Raw genomic sequence first — 14,764 nt, 5'->3', positions numbered from 1 at the left:
CCCCTGCTCACACGTTCCTTGGGTCCTGGGTCCCTTTAGCAGAACGTACTGTTTCAGATCTGAAGTGTGCAGTTTGGGGATACTTGGCAAGTCACACGCCCTGTAATCGGGACCTCCAGTCATGATGTCAGACGTCCCTGTAGCCCTGGAGAGGTTACTCCGCCCCACGGGCTGCCGCTGCCGCTCCGATTTCTGTCCCTCGGCTGTGCTGCCCATGCTCCAAAGACAGAGAGGCACCGAGGGCACACGCCTGTGCGCTGGGCACTGTGTTTCAGTCCTCACCCAGGACTGTTTTTCATCCCTTTCAGAGAAGGTGGGGGTAGGGGGTACGGGGAGGGGAGAGGGAGAAACATCAATCAGTTGCCTCCCCGACCTGCCCCACCGGGGGACTGAACCCAAGACCTACGTCCGTGCCCTGACCGGGAATTGAACCCCCAGTGTTTCGGTTACCAGATGATGCTCCAGCCAATGGAGCCTCCCCAGCCAAGGCTGTCGGGCCCCTGTTACTCTGCTTTGGGGCTCGCCCCCAGCGCGGCAAGTGTCCGTGATTCCCTGCCGTTCGCTCTGAAGAGCGTGTTGCTGCAGACAGGCCCACCCTGGCTCCGTCAGGTCTCCTGGGACGGACACAGAGTCTTGCCGACTTCGGTGACCGTGAGCCAGCGCGCCGTTGCGGGGAAGCAGTGTCAGCAGGCCGTGGAGCGGAGGCCCGTGTCTCCCAGCTCTGGAGTGTCTCGGCAGCCAAGTGCGAGCTTGCCTGCTCCTGATGTCACGGCACTGGGCGGCGACTCGTTTCCACTTTAATTATTAAACTTGAATCTCGCTGTGGTTTAAGTTGCGTCTTGCTTATCTCTGGTTTTCAGCAAGGTGGCTGGGAAGTGCCCAGGTGTGATTCCCTTTGTACTCAGGGCGTTGCTTGTCTACGATTTTCCCGAGTTGGAGATTTTTCTTCGGCATTTTTTCCCCAGAGATCGCCCCGTCTCTGATGCTCCTTTCTGAGTTTTTTTTTCTTCTGTTCTTCATGTTCACCAACATTGTGCATCCCAGAGACAGTCCCACTGCACACCTGGTCTTGGCTTCGCTGGTCTACTCTCGGTCCCCTGAGAGTCTCCACTGCTCACAGACAGCCATGCGCACTCACGCCTGGGAGTCCCGGGCTCACACACAGTGGCTGTTTGGGGGTGCTGGCCTGCTTGTGTACAGCCTGGTCGCCGCGGGTCTGCCCTGTCACCTTCCCTCCACAGGCTGGGCCATCTTCTCCTGCCCCAGCTCTCTTCTGCCAGCAGGTCACCGGGTGCGGGACACTGTGGTCGTGCTGACAGGAGTCTAGTGATGCTGTCTTCGTGTTAAAAGATGCTGCAATGTGCCCTGGCCGGTGTGGCTCACCAGATTGAGCACCAGCCTGCGAACCAAAGGGTCACTAGTTGGAGTCCCGGCCAGGGCGCATACCTGGGTTGCAGGCCAGGCCCCCAGTTGGGGGGCGCACAAGAGGCAACCAATCGATATACCTTGATGTTTCCCTCTCTCCCCCTTTCTCTAAAAATAAATGAACAGTCTGAAAGGTGTGGCGTTGCTCTGGGTGGCAGTTAACACACTGGCAGGCTTTGGGAGGGGGTCTGCCTGGCGTTTGCCTGGGGCTTGGCCCTCACTCTGGAGTGTGACTCTGAGTCCTAAGCCCTGGTCTTTGGGGGGTCAGTTTCTCCGTGACTGGGCCAGAACCTCCCGACCAGGCGCCGCTGGGGGCTGCCCTTTCACCCCTGCTGGCTGCATGAAGGGCGTCCCTGCATTTGACCTGCCCAGGGGCCCTCACGCCAGCTCCCTGAGATTGTGTGACTCATGATAAGAAATCTGTATTTGGTCTTCACCCCATGGCTGGCACAGAACCCCTAAAACCCTCGGATGGATTCCCTGTGCAGCGAGCCATCCAAGTGTCTTTGGTTATGGAAATGAGGCGATGTTTGGGAAACTCTTAAAGATGGGGGGTTGATTACCAGGGAGCCAACCTGGGATTAGAGGGTTGGACCTTTCATCCCCTCTCTCCACCTCTAAGGTCAGCCCAGGGGCGGGTGGTCGATGGCCAGGGGTTCAGTCAGTCCCGGCGATGTAATCAAACCTCCACAAAACTCAAAGGACGGTCTGGAGACCTTCCGCGTTGGGGACTGAGCACCTCCTGGCCACCACTGGGCACCTCTTCGTCCGAATGTCAGGGCCAACCTCTCCATGACCTTTGCACTAGATGGGGGGGGACGGCAGGGCTGCTGAGGCCCGCCAGTCACCACAGCACCTCAGCAAGGTGACCTCCCACTGCTGGCCGGTCGGTCAGAAGCCCAGGTACCAGCTTGGGCTGGAGATTGGTGCCTGCAGAGGGTGGTCTCATGGGATAGAGCCCCCACCCTGACACTGCTCCTGGGCAGACCGCGTCAGCGCTGCGCTGAGATCTCCAACCCCCAGCTGGTGTCTTGTGGCGCTGCCCAGGGGAGAGCCCCAGCAAGAGCTGGTGCAGACTCCCGGAGCTCCCTCGTGGCCAGGACCGCCCCTGCCCCTGGGCCCCTCCCTCCAGTGCCCCGAACTCTGACCTCTGCTTCCCTGGCCAGTGAGCCAGCGCCCCCCCACCACCACATTTGCCTCATCTCCTTGTACCTGGGAAGGAAACCAAGGCGAAAGCCAGGGTGAACATGGGACTCTCCACACACATTTCCCTCCCTGGAAGGTCGCAGACACGCCCCTCCTGCTGCTCCACTCCTGGGAGCAGCTGCCTCGGAGACCGCCTGTTCCACAGCCACGGCGGGGAGGCGAGCTGTGGCTCCGGTCGCGAGGCCACGTCCCAGATACTCCAGCAGGACCCGGGACAGTGGCAGAAGCCCCAGGCCACCCGCCCCGCTGGTGGGGAGGGTTCTGGCGGCAATGACGCTCCACTTACTACTGTTGCCATGGAGAAGAGAAAAAAACGAGCTATGAAAATTGTGACGAGGGATGAAATGTCACTTTCTGCGGCTCATACGACGAAATCCCTGGATGACCCAAGAAGGCTGAATGCCGTTGGGCAACATCGTCCGGTGGCTGGGGCCGGGGCGAGAGAGGCGGGACCGCTGGCCTCGGTCTGCACAGCAAACTGCTCCTGAGCAGTGGGAGACGGAGAGAGAAGACCCTGACAAGTGAAAGCACTCACAAGAAGCCTACGCTGCCCTGAGGACTGGGCGGAGACTCCGGCCCATGGAGGCCCTGGTCTCAGGTGGGAGGTGCGGCCGTCGTGAGGACGTCCCCACTTCCGGGAGCTTATCCCCCGCGGCGTGAGGCCAGGGGTGCGCCGCGCAGCCCTCTATGATGCAAGAGCGGGAGCGTAGCTCTGCGGCGGGGCCAGAGGGTGGTCAGACAAACCAGGTGGCGGATTGCAGGGCGGTCTGGCGGGAGTGCGGTCGCCCCGAGGCCAGTGGCTGTGTGGAAAAGTCCAGGCGCTGCCACGATCGTTTGTGAAGCGTGTGTGGACGTGCGTGTGTGGTGTGCACATTTACAGTGGCCTGGGCCCTGGCCAGTGTTGCTCGGTGGGCTGGAGCGTCATCCCGTGACTGAAAGGTCGCAGGTTCGATCCCCGGTGCAGGCACACGTGGGAGGCAACCAAGCGACACTTCTCACTCACATCGATGTCTCTCCCTCCCTCCCTCTGCCTCTAAAGCCAGTGAGGGCATTTCCTCGGGAGAGGACAAAACGGAACAGCTTGGCTCCAAGCAAAGGAAGCAGCCCAGCATGAGGTGCACAGATGCACTGATTTTCCTCGCAGGAGACCCGAGGCGGCCCTGCCATGCCAGCGGGGCTTTCTCCTTCGGGCCGCTCTGCAGGGCAGGCCGGCCCTTTCCCCCTGCAGCCTCTGGGGCAGAGGGAGGGGAAGAAGGCCAAGGCCACGCTGGTGTCCTCTGCCCCCCATCTCATCGCAGGAGCGCACGCTGGGCGGCTCCCGGGGGCAGGTGTGTGTGTGGTCCTCCTGGCCAGGCTGGGTCCCCGGGCTCCCCTGGGGTGGGGGTTGAGGGTCTGACTGGCCAAGGACTTGCCCAGGCAGAAGGACAACTCCTGAATCACTGACCATGGTGGTCCACCTAGAATGTCTCCGCTAGGACACACGAGAGACTGACTGGCGACTCTGGTGACGCCGGAAGGGAAACCAGGCATGTGGAGGGGACACTATTTTATGCTGTGACTTTGCCACTGTCTGCATTTACATAGACACAAGAAATAAACAAAACATAATTTTCAAAAAAGAAACAGGTCTCAAAAGTGTGGCTTTTAGCCCTGGCTGGTGTGGCTTAGTAGACTGAGCACCAGCTTGAGAACCAAAGGGTTGCCAGTTCAATTCCCAGTCAGGGCACATGCCTGGGTTGTGGGCCAGGTCCCCAGTTAGGGGCAAGCAAGAGGCAACCACACATCAATGTTTATCTCCCTCTCTTTCTCCCTCCCTTCCCCTCTCTAAAAATAAATAAATGAAATCTTTTAAAAATATAAAAAAATAAAAACTTAGGGAAAAAAGGCTAGAGGGAAGTTTCCTAACTGATAAGGAGCACGTCCCTCAAACCTGGGGCTGGAGTGATGGACCCTCAGTGTGCAGTTCAGGGTAATGTGGGCGCTCGTCCCACTCCGCCTGCTCAGCGTTACTCTGGACATCCTGGCCCATGCAATAAGACAAGAACAAGGAACACGCAGTTGAAGACCCAGGTGAAAAAGGAGTCGGCAACTGCATTATTGTGCATTTCCAGGTCATGTGGTAACTCACGCTGACATACCACAGTAACCGATGGAACAACGGTCACCGCCAATCAGGGGTCAGCATGGCTGCCTCACACCAAAGTCCATGGCAGCCCTTGGAGTTGCCAAAAAAAGAAATAACGGGAAAAGCGCTATTTTTGAGCAGGACGCAATGTGTACTGTATGCTTGAATTAATCTTGGAACCCATAAGTCCCTCATGGAAAGGGGGTGATCTGAAGTACCTTTCCGAGTCTCAACAGAAAACTGGAGTAGAGGCACCTTCCCGCCACCTGGGCCACTGCTGCCTAGGCCACGCCCAGGTTCCTGTGGGTTGGAGACTCTGAGCAGGGGACGGGCCTCTGCCCTTCTCGCCCCTGGGTCTGCCTGAGACCCAAGCTGGCCCCCAGCACCAGCACGCGTGGGCTAGGCTGTGCCCCCGCGGCCGGTGGAGCCTAGACCTGGCCTTCCTCAAGGCTGCCCCTCCCACGCTGGGCTTGCGGGTCTGGGCAGGACCCCCAGCCCCTCTGCTCCACAGCCAGCTGGGGCCAGTGGGCTGTGCTGGTTTTCCCGGCACAGCCTCCGCAGCTGGCATTCCCGAGTGAGGGACTGGAGTGGTGACCAGGCCTGCCTGGGTTCTTCCCAGCCCACCAGACCAGGAATGCCAGGGCGTGCCGGAGCATGCCTGCCTGTGGCCTGGCTCAGCCGAGCCGCGTGGTGCATCGGGGTGGGGGGGGGTGCAGGCTGAACCCTGCAGGAGACCTGGAGGGGTGGGGGTTTGAACTTCTGGGGGACTTGGAGGGGGCGCGCGGGGGGCGGGGATGGTCCCTTGTACTCAGCTACCTGGCCCCGGACTTCCTGCATGACACCAGCGGTCACTACATGCTACTGTGTCCCACCATGCACCCTGGCTGTGGCCAAGGGTCCCATTCTGCAGCCCGTTGCTGAGCTGGGGGCAGAGTCTGGCCCAGGCCCAGGGATGTCACGTGAGCTGCAGCGGATCCCGGACAGGCCAGAACAGCAAGCATTCGCCCGGGGTTTGGGCGGAGCCTGGGCCAGGGCAGCCGCTGCCACCCCAGGTCAGGGGGGTGTGGAGCTCGCCTGGGTGGTGTGAGCCGAGGGACGCAGAGGGCAGCTGCAGGACAGGGTTCGCTAGAGTGGCCACACCTGAGTTCCAGGGAAGCGGGATGGACGGGGCAGGGGCGTGCCTGTGAATAGCTGAATGAGGGGAGGGAGAGGTGGGTGGGGCAGCTGCTGGAGGGAGAGCTTCTGTCTGATGTGAGGGGCACTGGAGAGCTCTGGCGGCTCTAACGTGGAGGAGGGGCTGGTCAGGTGTGTGCGTGAGGCAGCTCTTGGCCACCAGGATAGAGGGGAGTGGGTGGAGCTGGAATAGGGCAAGGAGGGGGCAGGCGACTGGACAGAGGTTTGAGAGGCTGGGCCCACCGGGAAGGGAGAGGGAGGGGTGACCCCCACGCCTTTCGGCCTGAGCAGCTGGGAGGGGAGCTTGTGAAGGGAATGAGGGTGTTGGATGTTGGGGCCTGTGGGTGAGATCAGGGGACGATCTGGAGGCCAGGCGGTGACCCCAACAGTGACCAGAGGAGCAGGGCCAGAGAGGGATTCCGCGGCCCTGGCACAAGTCGGAGCCCAGAGCTGGGGGCTCCAGGTCCCAGTGACAGCGACCAGGCTGGGACGGGGTGTGGGGGCGTCTGCCTGCCTGTCATGGCCCGCTGGGGGGCGCTGACCTGGCACACTCTCCTGGCCAGCAGCTGATGGCCAGGAGTCTAAGTCCACATAGCTCTGGAAATTTGTCTTAATGACTCAAAATGCAAACAGTGGGAACAGCGACTTTCACTGAAAAATTCTCTCACCAGAAACCTGGAAACCACCTCTGCAACAGGCAGCGAGGCCCTTATTAAGCAAACCTTGGTGCAGCCAATGGTGCTTCGGGCTTTCCCGGTGTCGGTGGGGCGATCTTTCTAGAACTCACACAACCCTCAGCTCACACACCTCCCACAGGGCCCCACTGCTCCCCGCCCCCCGGCCCCGCACGCTGGAGCCGGCTCCTTCGGCTGGCCTGTCCTCCAGGAAGAGGGCCGCTCCTCTGCTCTGCACAACACACCAGGCATTTCTCCCCCGTCCTCGGGGCTCCTCGGGGCTCCTCCCTGCATCCTTCAGGGGTCCCCCTATCCTCTGAGCTCCTCCTGCCCCTCTCCCCTCCAACCCTCACCAAGCTCCTGCTCCTCCCACTAGCGCCGCCGTGACCAGGCCCTGGGGGCGGAGCGAGTGTGGTGAGTCCAGTGCCCAATCCAGGCCTGGGGCAAGGTGCCAGTGCCCAGACCTGCCGGTGGAAGTCTGGAGATCCTGCGGGTGGCGGGCAGCCTCCAGCTCAGCCAGGCCTTTGGCTGACCCCGCGGCCCGATGCTGTCTGGTGCTCCCCACCCTTCCCACCAAGGTCCCTGGATGCTCTGCTGCTGGCCCCTGCCGACGTGCGCCGAGCTCCCAGGCCCTGCGCAGGCATAGCAGGCGAGAGTCTCCTGTCCTCTGCCTCTGGCCCAGCGCGCAGCGGAGGCTGGCACCCGCAAGGCGGTGCTCGATGAATGGATGGAGGCGTGGAGACAGAGCCAGGGGATAGAGCGCGCGGCCCGCTCCACCTCCCATTGCGAGCCCAGCATCTCTCCAGCGGGAACTCCTGGCTTCTCAGAGCGCACGGGCTGCCGCAGCGCCGCCTCTCAGCGCTCATCTAGCTCAGCAGCGCCACTCCTGCCCCGCCCCCGGGCACCCACCCTGTTGCGGACCAAGTCGGCGGCCTCGCGTCCCTCCCCCTGTCGCGTGCCCTCCGAGTGCCGATCCCGGAGTAGGTCTACCCCAGCGAGCCTGGGGTTCATGCCTGCGGTGGCCACGGCCTCGGGTCACCGCCATCGTTGGGCTCCAGTTGGGACTGGCCCCTTGCGGGGGGAGGGGGCGGTCCTCTACCCGTCGGGGGACCCCGCCTGTAGGAATGCGCGCCGGGCCGGCTGCGACACGCTCTCTTGAGACGCAGCGCACAAAGGCGTGTTCTGCAGCCCCACCCTGCCCCGGGCCGCCTGGCCGACCTGGGTACCCCCTTCCTCAAGTCCCCGGGCACGGACAGGTGGAGGGGCGTCGGCATTTCGGCCCTTGTCCCTCCGGCCCCATCCCCAAGCGGATCCCGGACCCGGCCAGCGCGCAGGAATCCTCCGGCCCGGGCGGCTCCAGCCGCCGGGGCAGGTTGGTGTGTGTGCGCGGCAGTGTGCAGGCCCCGGACCTCCGTGGGTCCCGCCGCACTCCCTCTGTCCACCTTGCACCAGGCTTTGCTCAGGAATGTATCCACGCAACTAAGGGACACACCTGTACCACCTCGTCCAGCCGGGATACCTGAAGACCTGGCCTGACTCCGCCCCCTCCAGTGTCCCCGAGGGACGCGCCCCCTTGGGAAAGGCCACCCTGGTCTCTAACAGTTCGGTGGTCAGGCAGTGTTTGGGAGCAAAGACTGCCCCGGGTGGGGATGGCCTCCACGCGCCAGGTGGTCACGAGAGCAGAAACCGGAGCCCCACCTGAGAAACTGGCCACACAGGCCAGAGTCCCCCTCCTGCGGTAGGGCCTCTCGTGCCCCTTCTCCTTGACTGCGGGGCTGGCGGAGGGAGCCCGGCCAGCCCCTGGGTCCTCCTGCCCCTCAACAGCCCCCAGCAGACCCCTGCCCCCGACTCCTGCTTGCGATTTCGAGACTCTGCCTCAAACCCCGGCTTGGAGCATGGCCTCTTGTCAGGAGCCCTGGGTCGGGGTGCTCAGGGGTGCCTGACCGAGTGCTGTGAGTGGGAGACTCGTAGGGTGCCCGGAGGGGCAGGAAACCAGCACATTTGGGGGTGAGGGGCCTTGGGTCTGTGAGAGGGCAGCAGCCAGCACTGGGTCCTCAGCGGTCGGGGTGAAGCCCAGGGCATCTGGGGCCCCTCCGGCCCCCGGGGGGCCCAATGCCCCTGACCAGCACCAGGCATCCCAGTGGGCTCAGGCTGGGGCAGCTGTGGCAAGGGGACACTGGGGTGGCGGGAGAGCGGGGCCAGGCCCCACTGGCTGGCAGAGCCTCTAGACCCCAGGTGGGTGTGTCTGGGCTGCAGAGTCATGGGCTGAATGAAGGTGGGGACCAGTCTAGGTCCCCAGGTGAGGAGCCCACCACCGCCCCGGGCTTCCCTCCCAGCCTCCCCTGTGGCCCAGCTGGCAAGGCTGGAGTCAGCCTGTTCCCTGAAGTTGGCAGGGATCAAAGGGCGGGAAGCCGTCCTCTGCCCTCGCCCACTGAGACAGGAATCTGTGGCCCCCGGGCATGGAGTCCTCAGCTGCATTCCAGGTACCCTAGTCGCCACAAGGCAAGGGTGGGGCAGGGCTGGCACCGCAGAGCGTGGGAACAAGCCGATGCCAGCACCCTCTGCCTGGCCTCTTCTGCCCTCCACGGAGGGCCTGGGTGGAGCCAAAGGGGGGGTGCACCTGGCCAGGAGGTGGGGCCTCAGAGAGGGGTGGGGCCTGCATCCCTGCCACTGCAGCAGGGGCCAGTCCACTCACTACCTAGGGGAGATGCAGCCCTGACACCCCTCCGGGGCGGGCATTCTGTGTGGGCAGGGACCTTGGGTGGGATAGGATACTGGTGAGCCAGCCCTGGCAGGGGTCACGCAAGGCAGCAGGGTGCTGGCAGGCTGAGCTGTGTGCACACGTGTCCACATGCAGCTGGCCTGTGGTAGCATGTGTCCTTGCTGCAGCCCTGGCAGCCCCTGGAGGGTCTGAGCCCTGCTGGCCGGGACAGGGTCGAGAGGGCCCTGCAGACCCCAGCCCCGGGGACACAAGGCCGCTGGCCTGCTGAGGCGGCAGCTTCAGAGGCACAGAGACCAGAGAGATGCGGGCAGCAGCCGGGGTCCAGCTCTCGGTTCTGTAGTTGGCTCTGACTGGCCTCAGCAGTTACTCCCCACCCCCCACTTCACAGGAGGGAAATCTGAGGTCTAGAGAGGTCAGGAGAATTTCCAAAAGTCACACAGCGAGGTGGAGGCAGACTCACGGGGGACTTGGAGAAACCCCAGGGACCCTTGCACCCTGAGAGCCCAAGTGAGCAGCACCACCTCCTCTGGCCTCAGCTTCCTCACCTGGAGAGTTGGCTTACCATAACCACGTGGCACAGTTTTCAAGAAGCCCAGAAGGTGCCAGGCAACGGTCAGTCTCCTCTGCACCCAGGCCCCCCGCCCGACTCCCAGCCTCCAGCTCAGGGTCGCTGATGCACTCTCTCTGCATCCAAGCATGGCGCCCTCTGGTGGCCACCTGTGGCGTGAAGCCGCTGGTCTTCTGCAGGTGGCGATGGAACAGGCGGGTGAGAAAGGACCTGGGAGAGGGCGGGGGGAGGGGGCAGGCCTCGGGGGCCAGAGCTCTGGGGGCCACGGGGCAGGGGGCTGCCGGCCTGAAGCAGAGTCCCTGGGCTGATCCACACACGGAGGGCCTGGGAAGACAGCGGTCTCCGGGGGGTGTCTGTAGGGGAGGTCACAAACACGGGGTCCGGAGCTCAGCACCGAACCCATTGGCAACTGAAGGCCATTAGGGCATAGGAACACTGTCCCTGGAGGGTGGCTTCAGGGAAGCAGGGTCTGCCCGTGACAGGAAGGCGGATGACCATGGGCTGTTCAGATGTGGATTGTGCTGAGGCCCTTGGGCCACCAGGCTGGGGACAGGAGACCCCCTGAGGTCTCAGGATATTGCTATGTCACCCTTTCAGACCAGGGTGCCAGGCTGTCAGAGGCCCCCCAGCCCCTCCACCCTCAGAGGCGCACTGCTGACCCTGCGTGCACCCTGTGGTGGCCACCGCAGCACCGGCCTGGGTGGCCCCTGGAAGTGCTGGGTGGAGATGAGGGTGAGTGGACTGGGCTCCCTGTCCATCCTGGATGCCCCTGCAGGTCGGAGTCAGTGGCTGAGGCATCCGGGTCAGGAGGGGACCCAGGGTCATCCACTGGTGTTAAAAATCAGGTCATCATGTCTTGGGCGGTGTAGCTCAGTGGGTTGGGCATCGTCCCCTTCACCAAGAAGGTTGTGGATTCGATTCCCGGTCAGGACACGTGCCCCTGGGTTGGGGGCCTGGTCCCTGGTTGGGACAGGTGCAAGTGTCAGCCATTCGACATTTCTCTCCCTCCTTCTCCCTCCCTCCCCCCCCAAAATAAATAAGTAATGTATGCATTTTTTAAAAGCCAGGTCATCCTGATGTTCCCACACCATAGGGCCAGGTTCATTGTTTTTTAGTAAAGTAGACAGAGGCAGGACTGTGAGTGAAGTCTGGAACCCAGGTGGCAGTAGCCAGCTGGTCCAAGAGTTCAAGGTCGGTGCATTAGCTTCAGGTCTGGGGGCGTTCAGGATGCCCCTTGACCTGGCTGCGCTAGAGTCTGAGATCAGGTGCCCATAAGAACAGGCCTGAGTTTGGACACAGCGCAGTTTCTCCTTAGTAAGTAGATGCCCTTTGGGGCTGACAGCCTTCCCAGGGGTTGCAGTCCAGAGAAGAGGCTGGGGGGAAGAGAGCAGAGAAGCGAGTCATCCACGAGTGAGCGAGGAAAGGCAGAGCCTCCAGGAAACTGTCACCCATGTCAGCTTCCCCACTTTGTGAGATGCTGGGCACTGCCGTCCCAGCATGCCGCTGTCCATCCCCCACAGGGAAGGCGAAGGGACACTGTGGCAGCGACTGGCAGTCACCCACAGCAACTCTGAGGAAGGCAGGACATACGAGTAACAGCGAATGCATGGCCACCCGTGGGGGCGGAGGGTGAGGAAGTGTGAGACTAGAAAGGGCAGGGCACCCGGGGTGACAACTTTGTTCACGGCTCTGAGGTCTGAGCGGGGTCCGTCAGCCCACCTGATTTGCTCGCAGGGGCTGGGGTGCCCTGGGTGGGGTGGGGCCTCTTCAGTTACGGGTGGGACTAATTCTAGGGGTGGTTTTGAGGGGCCCACCTGGATCCAGTAGGAGCCGCCTGGTGGGTTCTGCCACCAGGAGTTGGGGACCTTGCCTACAGGGATAGTGGCCACTGATCCCACAGGGACAAATGACCAATGTCCTTAGAACCTGCTCAAGTGCCATCAGAGATGGAACACAGGAAAGGTGCTGAAGGGTCATCCTACCTGCCCAGCTGGCCACTCTGGCCACTGCTGCCAGTTTCCGGAGTTATTATCCCTGTCTCTCGGGAAAAGCAAATTCCCACAGTGTTTTCTAAGACATCAGCCTAGTGAGTGAATAGGGTGGAGGAGCCCTGGAGAGAAGGGTGGGCACTGCTCACAGGGCCCAAACCGAGGGACAGGAGATGAGCCGACAGGGCCATAGGCAGCTCACGGTCAGGAAGGACAGGGGCGGGGCGCTCCCTCTGCGCACTGGCTTGTCCAAGTCTGCTCAGGGGTCGATTTGGGACTCAGGGGCCCCTCTGGTCGGTTCGCGTTTCTTCCGCCGGCTGAGCTGTCATGAGCAGTGGCACCCTCTCAAGCTGCTGTTTTATTTGCAACCCCCCCGCCCCCCGCCCGCCTCTGTCCGTTGCATCTGAAGGTCAGGGGTTTCGGCTGGTTTCCTTTCACGGAGTCGTCTGGGCGGCAGGCTGGCTGCTCGGCTCAGCCCGCTCCATTTGGTCCGTGCACCGGGCCAGAATGGCCCTGGTTCAGCCCAGAGAGCTCCAGGCTAAGGAGGCCCCATGGATGCGGCACTGAAGGCAGCACTGAATCCTCAAGAGGGGCAGATTGGGGCTGGCTGTGGGGGTAAGTGGGCAGGTGCCCTGGGATTCTGGGGACTAATGTGGATTATACCCACACATGGACTCAGGAAAGCCCCTGGAATTGCCAGCTGAGCCTCCTGTTGCTTCTGAGCCCGACCACATCAGGAGGTCGTGGGCAGCTTCTTGTTCCCAGGCTGGGACTCTAGTGGCTTCTCCATGGTCCCCATCCGCAGCTTCCCTCCCTGTGGGGCCTGGACCAGCCAACCTGAGAAAAGTCAGAGGGGCCAGGTGGGCAGGTGTGAGTGACCACCTGCTCAGCAAAGCCGTCATTTTGGAGAAATCCCTGACTCTGGCTCATGACTCAGCTTTAGACTGGGGAATGTAAGAAGCCAGGGCTTGGCGTTGGGACCCACAGCGGGTCTGATTCCCATGGGGCAGCTCCAGTGGCCTCAGGGGAGGAAGGAGTAGGGGCAGGGTCGGAGGGAAAGACAAGCCCAGTGAGGGGCCCAGACTAAGGAAGAAGCTGGTGGCACAGAGGGGGTGGGCTCCGCACCACGGGAGGAGCTGGGTGCAAGCTTGCCACTGCGTGCCCGGAGACAAGGACAGCTGGGACCCCAGGACAGGGAGTGAGGGTCAAGCCCTCCCGGGCCAGGCATCAGGCGGAGGAGATGCCAGTGGGCCTGACCACCCCTCTGCCCTGCCTGACCCCGCTCACTGTGGGGTCTCCCAGGTGCCCCCCAACACCGCTTTACTGGGGCCTGTCTGCAGGGTCAGCAGCAGCAGCAGCAGCAGCAGCAGCAGGCCCCCGACCAGCCCAGGGTAGTGTGTACACCGCTGGGGGGGAGTGGCGGGGTGGGGAGGTGGGGAGGGCAGGTGTTGCCAGTCTTCAGTTCAACAGCTGAAAGACCTTTTCAAAGAAGGGGCGTATTGGGCCCTTGCTAGCAGGAAAGACCAGGTCCTGGGCTCGGGGGCTGAGCCACCAGCAGCAGCACCAGGGGGGAAAGGCACCCTGTCCCAGGGCCGGGGTCCCGTCAGGTGTGTGGGGGGTGAGGCCAGACGCTCTGAAAGCATTTGTATTAGCTGTGGCTGAAGAGGGTGGCGGGGCGGGCCCCGAGCCCACGGCTGGAGTGTCCACTCTGCGGCGTGGGCTGCGGGCGAGTCCAGCAAGGTCACGCGACCCTAGGACGCGGAGGCCTCTGGCACGGGGGCACCTGGCTAGTCTCTCTTCTACGTGGTCGCGGAAATGGCCACCTGGAAGTTCACGCGAAGTTCCGACAGACAAGCCGCAACGTGAGCGGACCCGTGGGTTTGTCCACAGCTACTAGCGCGGGGGCCACCTTGGGGGAGGGACTGGGGGCGGCCGCGACCCCGCCACGCCCTTCCGCCTGGTGGTGCCCGAGCCCGGTCCCGTGGGCGGGCGCAATGCGTGCAGCGGCCACCAGGCGGCGCGGCAAGGCCGGGGTCTCGGCCGTGCGGTCCGGGCTGCGCCGGCCGGGCAAGGCTGGGAACCAGGTAGCTGGGCCGCCCCCTCCCCGCCCCGGCCCACTCAGGACAGCGAACAGGGAGGCGCCGGACTCCGCATCCGTGCCCGCTGGGTGGTCGGGGAACTTCAGTCATTGCCGGAAAGGGACCTGAGAGACTTTCCTCCCAGGGCGGTGGGAGGATTGTCTGAATCACGAAAGTTTCCAGCCGGGGCGTGTGCGTCATTCACCGTCTGGAGAGCCAAGAGGAGAGGGGGAGGGGAGGGGGAGGGGAGGGAGAGGGGGGAGGGGAGGGAGAGGGGGAAGGGGAGGGAGGGGAGAGGGGAGGGGGGAGGGGAGGGAGAGGGGGCCCACCCCAAGGCTGTGCCACGACCCGCCCCAGAGCGCAGCCCAGGCGCGGGCAGGAAGACTCTGCACCCAGCGCAGGTGCGCCCTCCTCGGGCGCTGCCGGCCTCCAGCCCAGGGACCCATCCCCACAAGCCTGCCATCCCAGGCCCAGCTCCATGGAGGAGGAGCCGGTCCCCGGGGCTCCCCTCCTCCAGCCGTAACCACAGCAGCACAGGCAGGTGAGAGGGCTCCCCACCCCCAACCCAGGCTTCCCGCACCAGCGCCCTGGCTGGACACAGCAGCCCCTCCTCCGCACAAGGATCAAAGTGAGGTGTGCGTGGCTCCGGAAGGCCAGGCGTCTGGCTTGTGGATCGGGTGCTGTTCCACCCCGGCCCCTCCGGTCCTCTCCTGCTGGTGCCCTTGGGCACAGTCCAGGGCCAGGTGGGGACCAGGTGTGTGGGAGACAAGGCCCACAGCAGGGCCGGTGAATAGACAGTGAGAGG

The sequence above is a fragment of the Sturnira hondurensis genome, unplaced genomic scaffold, assembly GCF_014824575.4.
Source record: "Sturnira hondurensis isolate 20B ecotype Veracruz unplaced genomic scaffold, ASM1482457v3 Scaffold0000780, whole genome shotgun sequence".
Taxonomy (NCBI): Eukaryota; Metazoa; Chordata; class Mammalia; order Chiroptera; family Phyllostomidae; genus Sturnira; species Sturnira hondurensis.
This window is presented reverse-complemented; position numbering follows the sequence as displayed.